The following is a 12,130-nucleotide window of genomic DNA, read 5'->3' as shown; positions in this document are numbered from 1 at the left end:
GGCTGTAATATGCCAGTAAATTGCATTGTTACACCCACTTCTCAATGGTGTAGATGTTTCCCTCCATCTGGCTTCTGTTCTCAAAAGAAAGCAATTTTCCATGCCCAGTGAGAAAACATCAGCCAAAGCACCAGCCAGAGCATCTCCTCCCACTGACCCCAGCCTGCCAAGGTGTCCATAGCTGAGCCCTCCAAAGAGAGGGCAACCTAGAATGACTTACACAAATGAGGGCCCTCAACGCTGGGGGCTCTCTGCATTTTGATGTATGAGCATACAACTCTTGCTCAGAAACATATGCAGGAATCTGTAGCTATAAAAGCCTCTGCACCACCCTGTAATCCAGCCCAGATGTGTCTCTCCTTTCATGGCGCACTCAAGGGACTCCTCCGGGCTGAGGCAGGCAGGGATGGAAAGCATTGTTCAAATTTATTCACCCCAGTGAAAAGTGACCCTTGCAGAGGTCCAGAGCAGGAAAGCTGGTGGGAATGATTGATTTCAGGATGGGGACAAAGCATGAGACAACTGATGCTGGCCCCTGCTGTCTTCAGATGCCTTGTGAGGCCACCAGCACAAACCAGGAGGCTGGTGAGCTCCAGGACTCTGAGAGACAAGCATCAACACGTGCAGTGCAAACCCTGGTCTCACATGAGCTCACAAAGTTTGGTGAAGAGATTGTGCAGGCAGCTGAGCCTCTGGTGATAATATGGTGGGACTACTCACCTCCTTAAAGGCTTTAAATTTGGGAAACAGAAGCCAAGTATTAAGACTCTGGGGTGGAATTTCATGCTGATCTGTTTGGGAGAACAGAGGAAAGACTTTATGGTTTGTTGTAGGTCATATTTGCAAGCGAGCTACCAGGATCCCCTCCTCTCCATGTTGTAGCAGCTAAGGCCTGAGATTTATCCCTGCTCTTATCAGTGACCTTCTAAGTAGCTGAAAAGTAGCATTTCAAAAAACTTCTGCACTGGCTAAAAAGTCATCTGGGAAGTTACTCTTTCTGTTAGTGTCATAAAGCTGCATGGCCCTAAATAGAAAGTGTGGAGGCAAAGGTCTTGTCCCCAGGGCTTTGCAGTCTCAGCACAAAGAGTGTGGTTATAAAGCGAGTCACGGAGTCCAGGAAGGAAATTTATGGCTGGGAAGATGGATAAATAATACGCCAAGATCAACAGAAGTGGTAATGTTGAAGTGTATCGAGTGGAGTTGCTCTGCTATTACAGGGCTGTAACAGGCTGGAAACCTTGGACTGAAACAAGCCAACTGCTGGAGAGCTGCTGCAGTGTTGAGGCCCTGGCATGGGCACCACCAACACCTGACAACCTGAAAAGGCTGTTTGGATGGAAGAGAGCAGAGTACCAGTGGTGTGTCTTCCCCAAAATGACCTTACTCCTTGAGTCTGTGCCGGGTTGTGACAAAGATGGGGGTTTTACAGCCACGGTCTCATGTATCACCTCCCAGCAGTGATGTGATCTCATGGTGTGCTGACGTGGCTCTGACTCTTCTTTCTTCTTTTGTAGACCATCTGGAGGCCTTTTGGGCCTCCAGATGTGGTAAGAGGAGGATTGGGCTTTGTGCAGCTCTTGAAGGCTGGAAGGAGAAGAAATTCAAAATCTTTGCAGCTTTTTTATGGCTCTTCTCAGCTTTCCTATCCTTCTCTTTACTTGTGTTTGACTTTCTTCTCTCATCCTGGAAAGTAAAGTCACTCTAGTGTTTACTTTCACTGTTATCTGCCCAAACTATTAAGACTGTTCTAGGTCATCCCTGCTAATGGATAACCTAAAAGAGTGATGGAAATCCGTTGGTGGATGGGTCTTAAAGAAGAGGATGGAAAAACAAGTCAAGAACAGTGCAGGGATAGCTGATATGATCTTGGGGCTGGTGTTGGACTAAATAGCCTCCTGTGGTCTTTTCCAGCCCTGGTTTCTGAACTCCTCTGACCCTCAACAGAGAGCATGAAAACCAGGAACTGGGAATGCTCTGGTGTTTCCAGTGGCAACAACCCGCCATATTTAAACATCTGCTTTCTGCTCATGGGCTTTATACACTTGCTGTGTGACATCCAGTCACTGCAGTGCAACAGCTTTGTGTGCTGGGAAGGCATCTCAGGCATGGGGGTGTTGCAAAGTGTGAGTGGAGAGGGTCAAAAGTGATATCTCCCAAACCGTATGCTTGAGCGTGTAGCCAGTGTTTAATCCCATACTTATTTTCCATGTGAACTGTCTGAAAGCAGAATCAATTGTTTGAGGGAACATGCAGGCCACCCGCAATCGCTCCCAGGCACTGTACAACCAGTCTCCATATGTGACCTGAGACACCAGAGGCAAACCTATCCCACTTTCCTAGCCCTTGGCATTTGCTCTTTGAATACTCTCGAAGCTTCCAGCTCTTGGAGCGCTGTGATTACACATGGCTCTCATCTCTCACATCCTCAAAGCAATGACAACAGAGCTCCTGAGGGGAAAGGAAAGCTTGCATGTAGCCTTCACAACAAGAAAGCCAATTGAAGAATTCAACCCTTTTAAAAGAAATCTCACATTTCAGAAGAATCTTCTGATTTTGGTTGCTAGAGTTGCCTGAAGCCTGGCTTTGACAATCTTCGTGGTTAAAAGACGTAGATTACAGTCTGGACTTCCTCTGCAGCTTCTCGGGGTGATTCACTAGTGGGGTACACCTGGAATACAAAACTCAGTGTTTGGGCCCTGGAAACTGTCACTTCTCTGGACCCTGAAAACAAGACAGAAAAGCCTGAAATTTATTTCTTTCAAACTTTGCTGTCTGTAGCTCCTCTTCAAAGGATCGGAGGCCAATTCAGAACCTGAAATGCTTTTTGCTAATTCCCTGGCAAATCAAGGTTGTCCTCACTGACATCTGCTGTGTCACACCAGGGCATGGCTAGTGTGAGGGGGACTGAAGAATCAGCTGGAGAGCAAGCCCTTTTGAGACAGATAAAAGGAACCTGGAAAATTATTATGGAGGGACCCATAGTGGGCAACAGGGGATCAGGATTTTGCTCAGTCCTTCTGCCTGTGACACAGACCTGCATCTGTCCAAACACTGGCACTTCCCTCCACTTACTGACTGAAACCAGCGAGGGGCAGCACAGTTTGCATTCAACTTCCACAGGGATGGAGAGCTTTCCGGATTCCCCCCTGCCCCGTGTCAGGCTTGCTTGTTGCAGCTTGCGCCGGGTCAGATTTCAGGGCCTGGGCTCTGCGTGTGTGCACTTGTGTGTGCTTTTAACTCACTCTGAAGTTTCTGCAGGAAATTAATTTGTGTCAAACGATTGGGTTTGTCCTCTCTTTGGTTTTGGGAGCACAGGGGTTGGAGGACGCTGTTGATTCAATACACTGCAGCTATTGCCCTGCTTTTCTGGCCCCACAGCTGTGTGCCTGGTGCAGCTCTTCCCCTGGAAGCAACTAAATGAGGGAAACCTGGAGACAATCCAACTGTTTTGGGCATAGGTGTCAGGAATGAGCCAAAAGAGCAGTAGAAGTTGATATTCTGGAGTTTGAATTGCTGGTTGCACAATGGCAGGGTAGCAAGAGACTGGATTATCCAGAAAATGAGTAAAAATGACAGACCTTCTGTCTGTTTGATCTCCAACATACACATCACACAGCAATGGCTGTAGTTGATCTATTTGCAGCATAGATGATATGCTCATGGACCTTCTCCCTCCTACTGTGATCCTGTCAATTCATGTAAGTCAAAGAGGTTTGCTCCAGGTCAGCCCTTGGTTGCCAGTCCTCAGAGGAGAGACCAGGATGTCTCCAGATGTCACAACCTCTTTTCTGGTTCATTAAGATCAAGTACCCTAGACTATTGTGACACTCTCTCCTGGAGACTGATCTGATGAAACAGGGACTTCACTTCTCTGTGTCCAGGAAATATGAGCATAGGCCATGTGTTCCTCTCATGCCAGATTTCACTTTCTTTCTTTAAGCTGTGGAATTTTTTATTTCTTGTCCCAAATTTCTGTGCTTAAGAGATCATGTTTTCTTGCTAATCTACAGCAATATTTCTGGCCCAGGGGAACTCTATTTGGGAAGTGGGTGATGCACTGGTGAGTAATGTGCACTTCATAAATGCTTTACATCCTTTCAACTCGATGGCTGTGGGAGGCATGTGGACTCAGCTATACAGCTACTAGAGTAGTGAAGTGATCAGTGCCTCATATTTTTCCCACTGTCAACAATTGTCTATGGAACCCACAGGCAAAGTGTCTAGAGCAGGCTTACACAAAGGATGACAAGTAGCTACTGCCCTCACTCTGCTAGTTCAGGGGCTGAAGGCTGCACAGTAGATCTCATGGATGTGACCCTGCTGAAGGCCCCTGTGGGTACAAGAAAGATATCACGCAATAGAGTTCCTTTCTTTTTCTCTCACTGTGCTTTAAAAACAAACTCTATTGCTTACAACCACCTCCTGCCCATACCATTGAACAATTAAATCTTCCACTGTGACCTTAAATTCTACTGTTTACCAGTATTGGAGTGGTCACATCTCCTACGGTGTTCTTTTACCAAGAAGGCTTTTCTCACATGTGCGTCTCTGTGCGGGTGTATATTGCAAATTATGGCCATCCATGGCCTCTCTGATGTCCCTTGCTGTTGGTGGGGGAACAACTGACCACAGCATGGTGTCTTCAGCAGGATGTGCATGTGTGTCGGGCTGTGCCTACGCATGCAGTGGGGGTACCATGCTGCAGATCAAAGGGAAAATTAATTTCTAAAATATTTAGTTTGTAAAGTGTGTTGTTGTTGCACTGCTGCCCAAGGTCTTCAAAGGGCCCCAGATTTATTGTCTCAGCACAGTTCAGAGATATTTGTTGTAGATTAAAAATGGAAGAAATAGGAAGGGGGCCAGGCATGTAGTTTACTGAGTAAAAATAGAAGCTCTTTCATTTATTTGCTGTATGAATTTGGGTTTTGTTGCTTTCTTTCCCCCTGGTAGTGCTTCCCCCCCCCTTACATTTGTTCCTAAGAACCAAGGGGTCACGTCTGTGTTTTCTTGTGTGGCCACATGCAGTATGTCCTGACAGCTCTGCTATCTCTTAGGTAGAAATTGAGATTATCCAGGCATGGCTCTTGGAAAGGAAAAATCACTACAGGCAAATCTGCTTTGCTTTTATTACTGAAGGTACCATTTAATCTCAGCCCCTGACTGTTTCTCTACCCACAGCTCCTTTGCTTGGAGGAAAGTCATTGACTCAACACATGACAAAGAAATTAACTCTCCTTTGTGGCCACAGATTTTAAAGAGGGGAGCAATCATTTGGATCCTGCTCAGCTGGTTGTACAATGCAGCCCAGAGAGCCCGAGCCATGGTGTCCAGTTTACTGGCATGCTGATGTTGACGTGTCCCTGGCAGGATGTGACTGGGCACTGGCTGTGATGGTGCCTGTGGGCAGGCACAGCAAGCCCCTACGCTGACTGGGCCCATGCAAGGGGTTTGCCCAGAGCTTCAACCTTCCCTCCTTGTATACTGACATTCCCCACAAACCCCTGGCTGAGGCTGGAGGAGGACACCCCAACAAAGTAGTTTCCAGTCACCCCTTTCTGCAGTGTGGCTGGGGTCATGCTGGGGGTGGCAGGGAAAAGCATGGGCTGTGGGAGATGTAAAGCATGAAAACACAACTTCTTTGCACCTTTACTTGCCTGCACTGAGCTTTTTCTCCCAGTTCCAGTGGGCAGGTGAAGATTTGTTCACACCATCATGATCTGACTTTGCTGTGGAATGGGGCAGCATTGTCCACATTCACAATTGAGGGAAAATACAATATCTTAAATACTATTCCTCACCACCTTTTACTGATTATCTCCTAGGCTAAATGTACTGGCTATGTCCTCACTGGGCCACTGGCTAACTGACTCGATAGGCAAAATCTCTTGGTGAAGCATTCAGTATCAACAGTGTCTTTCTCCAAAAGCTTACACTGCAGGTTGAGAAGACACCCCCAAGGAGGGAGATACAAATCCAGAGAGGGAAAGAGAGGGAAAGTGAAGTGCTGAAGGCTTTTGAAACACAGAAGGTGCTGAGTTGCTTATGTTTGATTTATGGCTCTGGTTCTCCAAAAAACTTTACTCCAAAAGGCAAATCCCCCTTTGCAACACTGAGAAGTTTCTGGCAGGCCTAGACAGTTTCAAAGGACTAAATTTCGGGATCCTACATCCTGTCACTTGAGGGGAGCATCATTTTCATGCTAAGCGTGAGCCCTAGCTGTGTGAATCTTACAGCCACAGCTAGGAGGATAAAGGTTTCATCTATGCTGTGACCCTGATGGGAGACAGAGGATCCCAAACAAGTCTCCCATTCGTACCCATCTTTCAGGGATTTCAGCTAGCCATCTAGTAGCTTTCAGCTGAAAAGCTGGAAGCTATGCCCGTCTTACTGGATACCAGGGACCCCACTTAAATGCGTTTTGGTGTTGGGTAATCTTAGGGGTGCTCACCCCACATCTATTCTTGTCACCTTTTACCTCTGCATCCTTTTGTTCATTCCAAAGGCTGCCATACATTAAAAGATCATTGTCTACAGTGAGGTTTATGGGTAGATTTTAATATCATAATTACAGCATGTAAACAAAATACCACTTGATTATTGAAACCATATTCAGTGAAGCTGAGCTCCCATGCAAGAAATACATATGCATTTAATTGCTGTTAAACCTCTGCAAATGTACTTTTAGTAAGGCACTGGTATTATTTAACACACAGATCAAAACAACTACTGAAATCTAGAGCTGATGCTGGAGATTAATCAATGTGGGCTTTGGCTATTTCACTGTGCAACTGATTATTTGTGGGACACTTCCTGCATTTTGGCAGCTGAGGGGACTGTGTCATGCCTGTGACATCCAGCTCCAGCCATTGCTCAGACCCATCCAAGGGTTTCACTTGAGCTGTCCTCCTCATGGGAGATTAGATGAGACATTGCTGCTCTTAACAGCCGGTGGCCAGGCTGTTTTTCATACCAAGAGGGTCAACACTGGGAATAGCCTTGCAAATACCAGTGAGGCGGGGTGCTGCCATGGGGCAGTGCGGGCGATGCTGCCTTAGTGTGGGATGCCCACCGGCTGGTCAGAGTGCCCCTGACAGCCCCTACCAGCTCTTCTCTGGCTGCTCCATTGCCTGCAGCTTGACTGCTCTGTTCTGCTGCTGACATCTGGAGCAAAAACGTATACAAAAGACTTTACAAAGCAAAAACATACACAGAAGAACAAGATTAGGTTCTTTTGAGTCTCTTCCAGGGCCAGCCTCCCCCAGAACTCTTTGCTGTGTTTTGCTTTGTATGCTGGGAGGAGAAGAGCTTGGGTAGAGAAAAAAGGACATTTTACAGATTAATTAAGCCTAGATCTGATCCAGGTGTTGCTTCCCGTGTCTTTTCAAGCTCTGGTGACAATTGAAGATGTTTTGCAGAGCCCAGAGGGTGGTGGGGAAGCTTGGGACAGTTTACAGATATGTGATTTCCCTGGCCCTTCCAGTCTGACAGCCCAATGATGGCTGTCTTTGGTTCATTGCAGCAGGACCTCTGCAAAAGCAGTGAACTACCCAAGTCAGAAGCCTTGCAGCTTGTGAATGTTGACAGGCAGTGCTCTGGATGGCAAAACAGCAGTGGTGTGGTGGCACAGAGCCTCCTGTGCTGATGCTGACTGGGGAGCTCCTGGTGAAGGAGAGCAATGCCCCTCAGGCATATCTTTCTATGTCTGCTAGTGCTACCCACCTCACCATGTGGAGTTTCTGTCTCCTCAAAAACACCTTTGTTAAAATTTGAGGTCCTGTTATTCTCATTTTACATATAGATCCTCAAAAGTGTTTAGACATCCAATTTCCAGTTAAATCCAGGGAACTCAGTACCTAAATGCCTAACTGGATCTAAGTGATTTGCTGATATAATGTTGTAAATGAAATTTTGACCTTCCAAACCTTTTGCTGGTGCCCTAGCCCCAAGGCATCTTTTGCTGCCAGCATACAGGTCCCTGCTCCCACACCAGGCAGACAAACAGCTTGTGGCTTCTTGGTAGTGCTCGCCTCTGCCTCCAGCCCAGATGGTGCTCTCGTGTGGCACTGGGAGGGCCTGGGAGGCCGTTGGGATGGGCTGTGCTCCGAGGAGATGGGACATCAAAGTCCTGGCCACACAGAGCAGGAGATGTTCTACAGCATGTTTTTTTTTTCCCCCCTTCACAGCAATGGGGTGACACCCTTGTTGGTTTTGGCAGTTCCCAGTGGGAATAATTACATTGTGCATGTCTTAAATTCCCCCTTTTGCGATGACAACTGGATGCAATTTCCTTAGGAGTCTCACAAATGAAGCTCTCACATTGCTGGAAGCTTTCAGTGAGTGCTGCAATATGTTCAGAGGTGGCTGCTTCTCAGCAGGACCCAAAGTAGTTTCTAGAAACCTTTCCATAGCCAGTCATGCATCTTGGGACCCACTCAGTGTGTCTCATGGAAGACCTGGGCAGGGTCTTTCAGCTAAAGGCAAACTTGTTATTCCTACACTGCAGAATATCAAGATAGCCTGGTTGGAGACACACACATGAGACTGAGTGTGAAATGCAAACCTGAAGGCTTAAAGATTTCATATGTTGTTGGGATTTTGATCAGGAAATGCCAAACTAGAACTGAAACCTGCACTTAATGTTTGGTTCTCATTCATGCTTTACATAAATATTCCTCTCACTAACCAAACATTCCCCAGAATAGTTCCATGGAGCTAAGTGTAAGTGTCTGCAAAGGACTTTGTGAGCTAGTTGTCTGTGACAGCAAAGGAATAGATACAACCCACCAGGTCCCTTCTATTCATGTTGCCTGTTGTTAAAGAAGGAGATTCTCCAGAGCAGGTTGCTCAGGGAAATGTCTTGTGAGAGCACATGCACGTGCATTAAGATGGTCTGTTTGGCAGGAGGGGGCAATAGGCCTTTTGACCTGGAGATGTGGAGGAAAGAATAAATATTTCCCCCAGCAAAAGGCTGGAGGACATGGAGGAAAATGCTCTTCTGACAACATCTTGCCTCCCTCCTGCCTGCTTGCTATGCTGAAGATTGTGAGCATCATCCCATCAGGCTCTGAGCAACCTGATCCAGTTGAAGATGCCCCTGCTCACTGCAGAGTGTTGGACTAGGTGACCTTTAAAGGCGTCTGACAACCCAGACATTCTATGGTTGGGTGCTACTTATATTTCAGACTTCTCCTACTGACTTGTGAAGACATTCATGCCAGCACCCCACCAAAGTCCTTTACCATGTAAGAGTGTCCTGCAATGTGTTTCCAGAATGTCTCCAGGCAGCTCATGAAAAAGTATAACTATAGAGACCTAGTGAAGTCCAGTTCCTGCCGACCGTGGAGTCAAATGATCTGTGCAACGTACATCAGAAGAGGGGAGGAGGGAGGATCAGGAGAAAAGAATGACACTGGGACATGAAAAGCAAGGGCCAGGGGAGGTAGATACAGATAAAGGAGGAACAACTTGTGGTTGGAGGGATGGGGTAAAAGAAAGAACATGCTTGTGTAATTTGTAATTTGGGAGGCAAGCCTCGTGCAGATATTTAATTCCAAGTGCCTGACCTTTTCTCTATCTGGAGAACATAGGAATTAACTCAGATATTAAGGAAAGGCTTTGCTCTTGCTGGAAAGCACTGTGCAGTTATCTGGAGCAAGTGAGGCAGGAGCAGGAGACTCCCCTTTGCTTCTGCAGTGGGAGGTGGGCCAGTCACAGGACATTGCTGTCTGGCTTCCCTGAATCCCCAGAGGCACCACAGAAGTCAGAGGGGAGCAGGAGCAGGGTCGTCCTAGGCCTTGGGCAAAATCCCGTGTCAACCACCACCTTGGGGAAACTTTGCAAATGGTTCTGGATGAAGAAATGCCATCCCAGTCCTCGAGTATGGCTGGAAAGGAGCTGCCTGGAGGGTTGAGTATGGAGGGGCAGGCATGGCCCAGTGGAGCAGTGAGGACATTTTGGGACCTGCTGACCCAAGAGGGTCAACTGTCCCGTAGAGCTTGATAAGCAGAGCTGCCATTCAAGACTCTACAGGACCTAAGGATTGATGTTGGCCTTTGAGGAGTTCATCAAGGCCGTACTACATTTCTGTGGGCACTGCGGGGTTGTGTTCTACACAGCATTGCCCTAGGACACTGCTGGGTAAGGATTTATGGAGCGCTGGGGGTAAGGAAAGAATGTCTCAACCTCAATAGATTCACCTTTCTGTATACAGGGCGGACGATGAAAGGTGCTGGTCACACTCAAACCGAAGAGCAGCTACAGGTTACAATGGCTTTCCAATATCTGCCCAAATGTATTTCTGGTTTGCTTAGTTGCTGTGGAAAGAGGGAATTTTCCCCAAAAGAGGGAACCAGGGTTTTCTCTCTAGTTCTATTTTGTATCCCTCAGTGATTGTTTGTTCTTGGGGAGCACCACTACTCATCCAATCATCAAAGCATCAGGTACTCATGGTCAAAATCCTGGTCAGGGACCATCGCAACCAAAAATAGAAGGGTTCACTTTACTGAGGACCTTTGGGCATTGGCAATATTTGGAGATACAGTCTCATGTTGATGGTGCCTGTGTGGTCTAATTACCCTTTATTGCTACTCTCGCCTGCCTGCTTACTTGCACGTTAATTTATTTGTCCCAAGATGCGCTTGCGCATCTGTTCCTTATTTCCTGGGTATGCATTTGTTTTCTTGATAAACACTGAAAGGGAAGGAGATGAAATGCATTGAAGATCTTGATTTACAGCTTCAGTCTTTCTCTAAATCTGTTTAGAACTGTGTTCTCATCTCCTCCTCCTCTCTTACCCCCGTGATGGCAGGGGGTATCCAGTAACAGCATAGAAAGCTGTAACATGGACGCCAAAGCAGAGACAGACCCCTCTCACTCCACTGACTGCAGCAGATAATGGGCACTGTCTGCCCTGCACCTGATCCTGCATATATTTCTTGTGATATCTTGACCCTCTAGTGCAGCATTGTGCACTAGCCATTTTGTTCTTTCAACAACTCTTCTATGTCATTTTGGAGTTGATGACTTAACTGATGGTGCTGATGAACAGGGGCTAGCCCAGAATGCAGCTTGTTTAAGGTAAGGAAGGGAAGATGCGAGCAGGTCAGAGTAGCGTCCTGGGTGGTCAGCTCAAACAGCCACCAGTTTGCCTGCCCCCATGGCTGCCTAGCTGCCTCTTCCTTACGATGCTTTGCTACAAGTGAGCAACTTCTGCAAGAGAAACAGACCTTAACTGACTCCACAACGAATTTCAACACATTTCTTCTCCTTCATTTGCCATGCTCTGGCCAATGATGCCTCTTATGTGCGTGTGTCAAAGCAAGCCTGTGCCACCAGAAGGGAGAGGACGAGTCACAAGCAGAAGTCAGGAGAGGATGATTCCCTGAACAGACAACACCTAGACTTCTCCAGGACATCATAGCCCAGACTGGACTCTCCTCTTCAGTAAACATTTGTCTTTGGTTTATTCAACTCAGTCAATATCATAAGGAAAAGGAGAGATCAAGAGCTGGTGGTTGATCCAGAAGGTTGCTGTGTCAGTGGTTGGTGAGGAAAAGCTCTATCAGCATCTAACTGTTTCCTCACCCCTTGAAAAGGGACTTCTTTTGAAGGTGGGAGATGTCCTTCCTGGTTCCCCCATATACTTGCCAGTCCATGCTGCTGTGATGAGAGGGGTTTGAGTTAGCTGGAAGAGCATATGCAAGAGAGGACACTGAGATAGGTCATACCTTCCCGCTTCTGCTGAGGACCTGTATGAGGAGTAGCAAGCTTTCCCTAACAGGAATTATACCGCTCTAAAGTTTACTGAACCATTTCTCCTGTACTTCCCCAGGCCTTTTCTCTCAATAACACTAAAACTGCCAAAGTCATGGGAATAGTATTTCTCAGCTTCTGGAAAGACCTTTATTTAGGTTTATGAAGCAGTTTGTTTGAATAGGCTGTGCCCAATCACTCACCTCACTTCGCCTTTGTCTGGCCTTGGACAGGGAAAAGAAAAATGGAGATCAGCTTATGCCCTTGGCTGCTTTGGGTCATCATATGGTGAAATCCATGTGCTTAGACCCCTGGGGACCAGCAGAGGCAGGAGAGTCCTGTAGATCCCATGGAAGACCTCTGGAAGAGGCAGCAGAAC

Source organism: Neopelma chrysocephalum, unplaced genomic scaffold (genome assembly GCF_003984885.1).
Source record: "Neopelma chrysocephalum unplaced genomic scaffold, ASM398488v2 Primary Assembly neopelma1_61b, whole genome shotgun sequence".
Lineage (NCBI taxonomy): Eukaryota > Metazoa > Chordata > Aves > Passeriformes > Pipridae > Neopelma > Neopelma chrysocephalum.
This window is presented reverse-complemented; position numbering follows the sequence as displayed.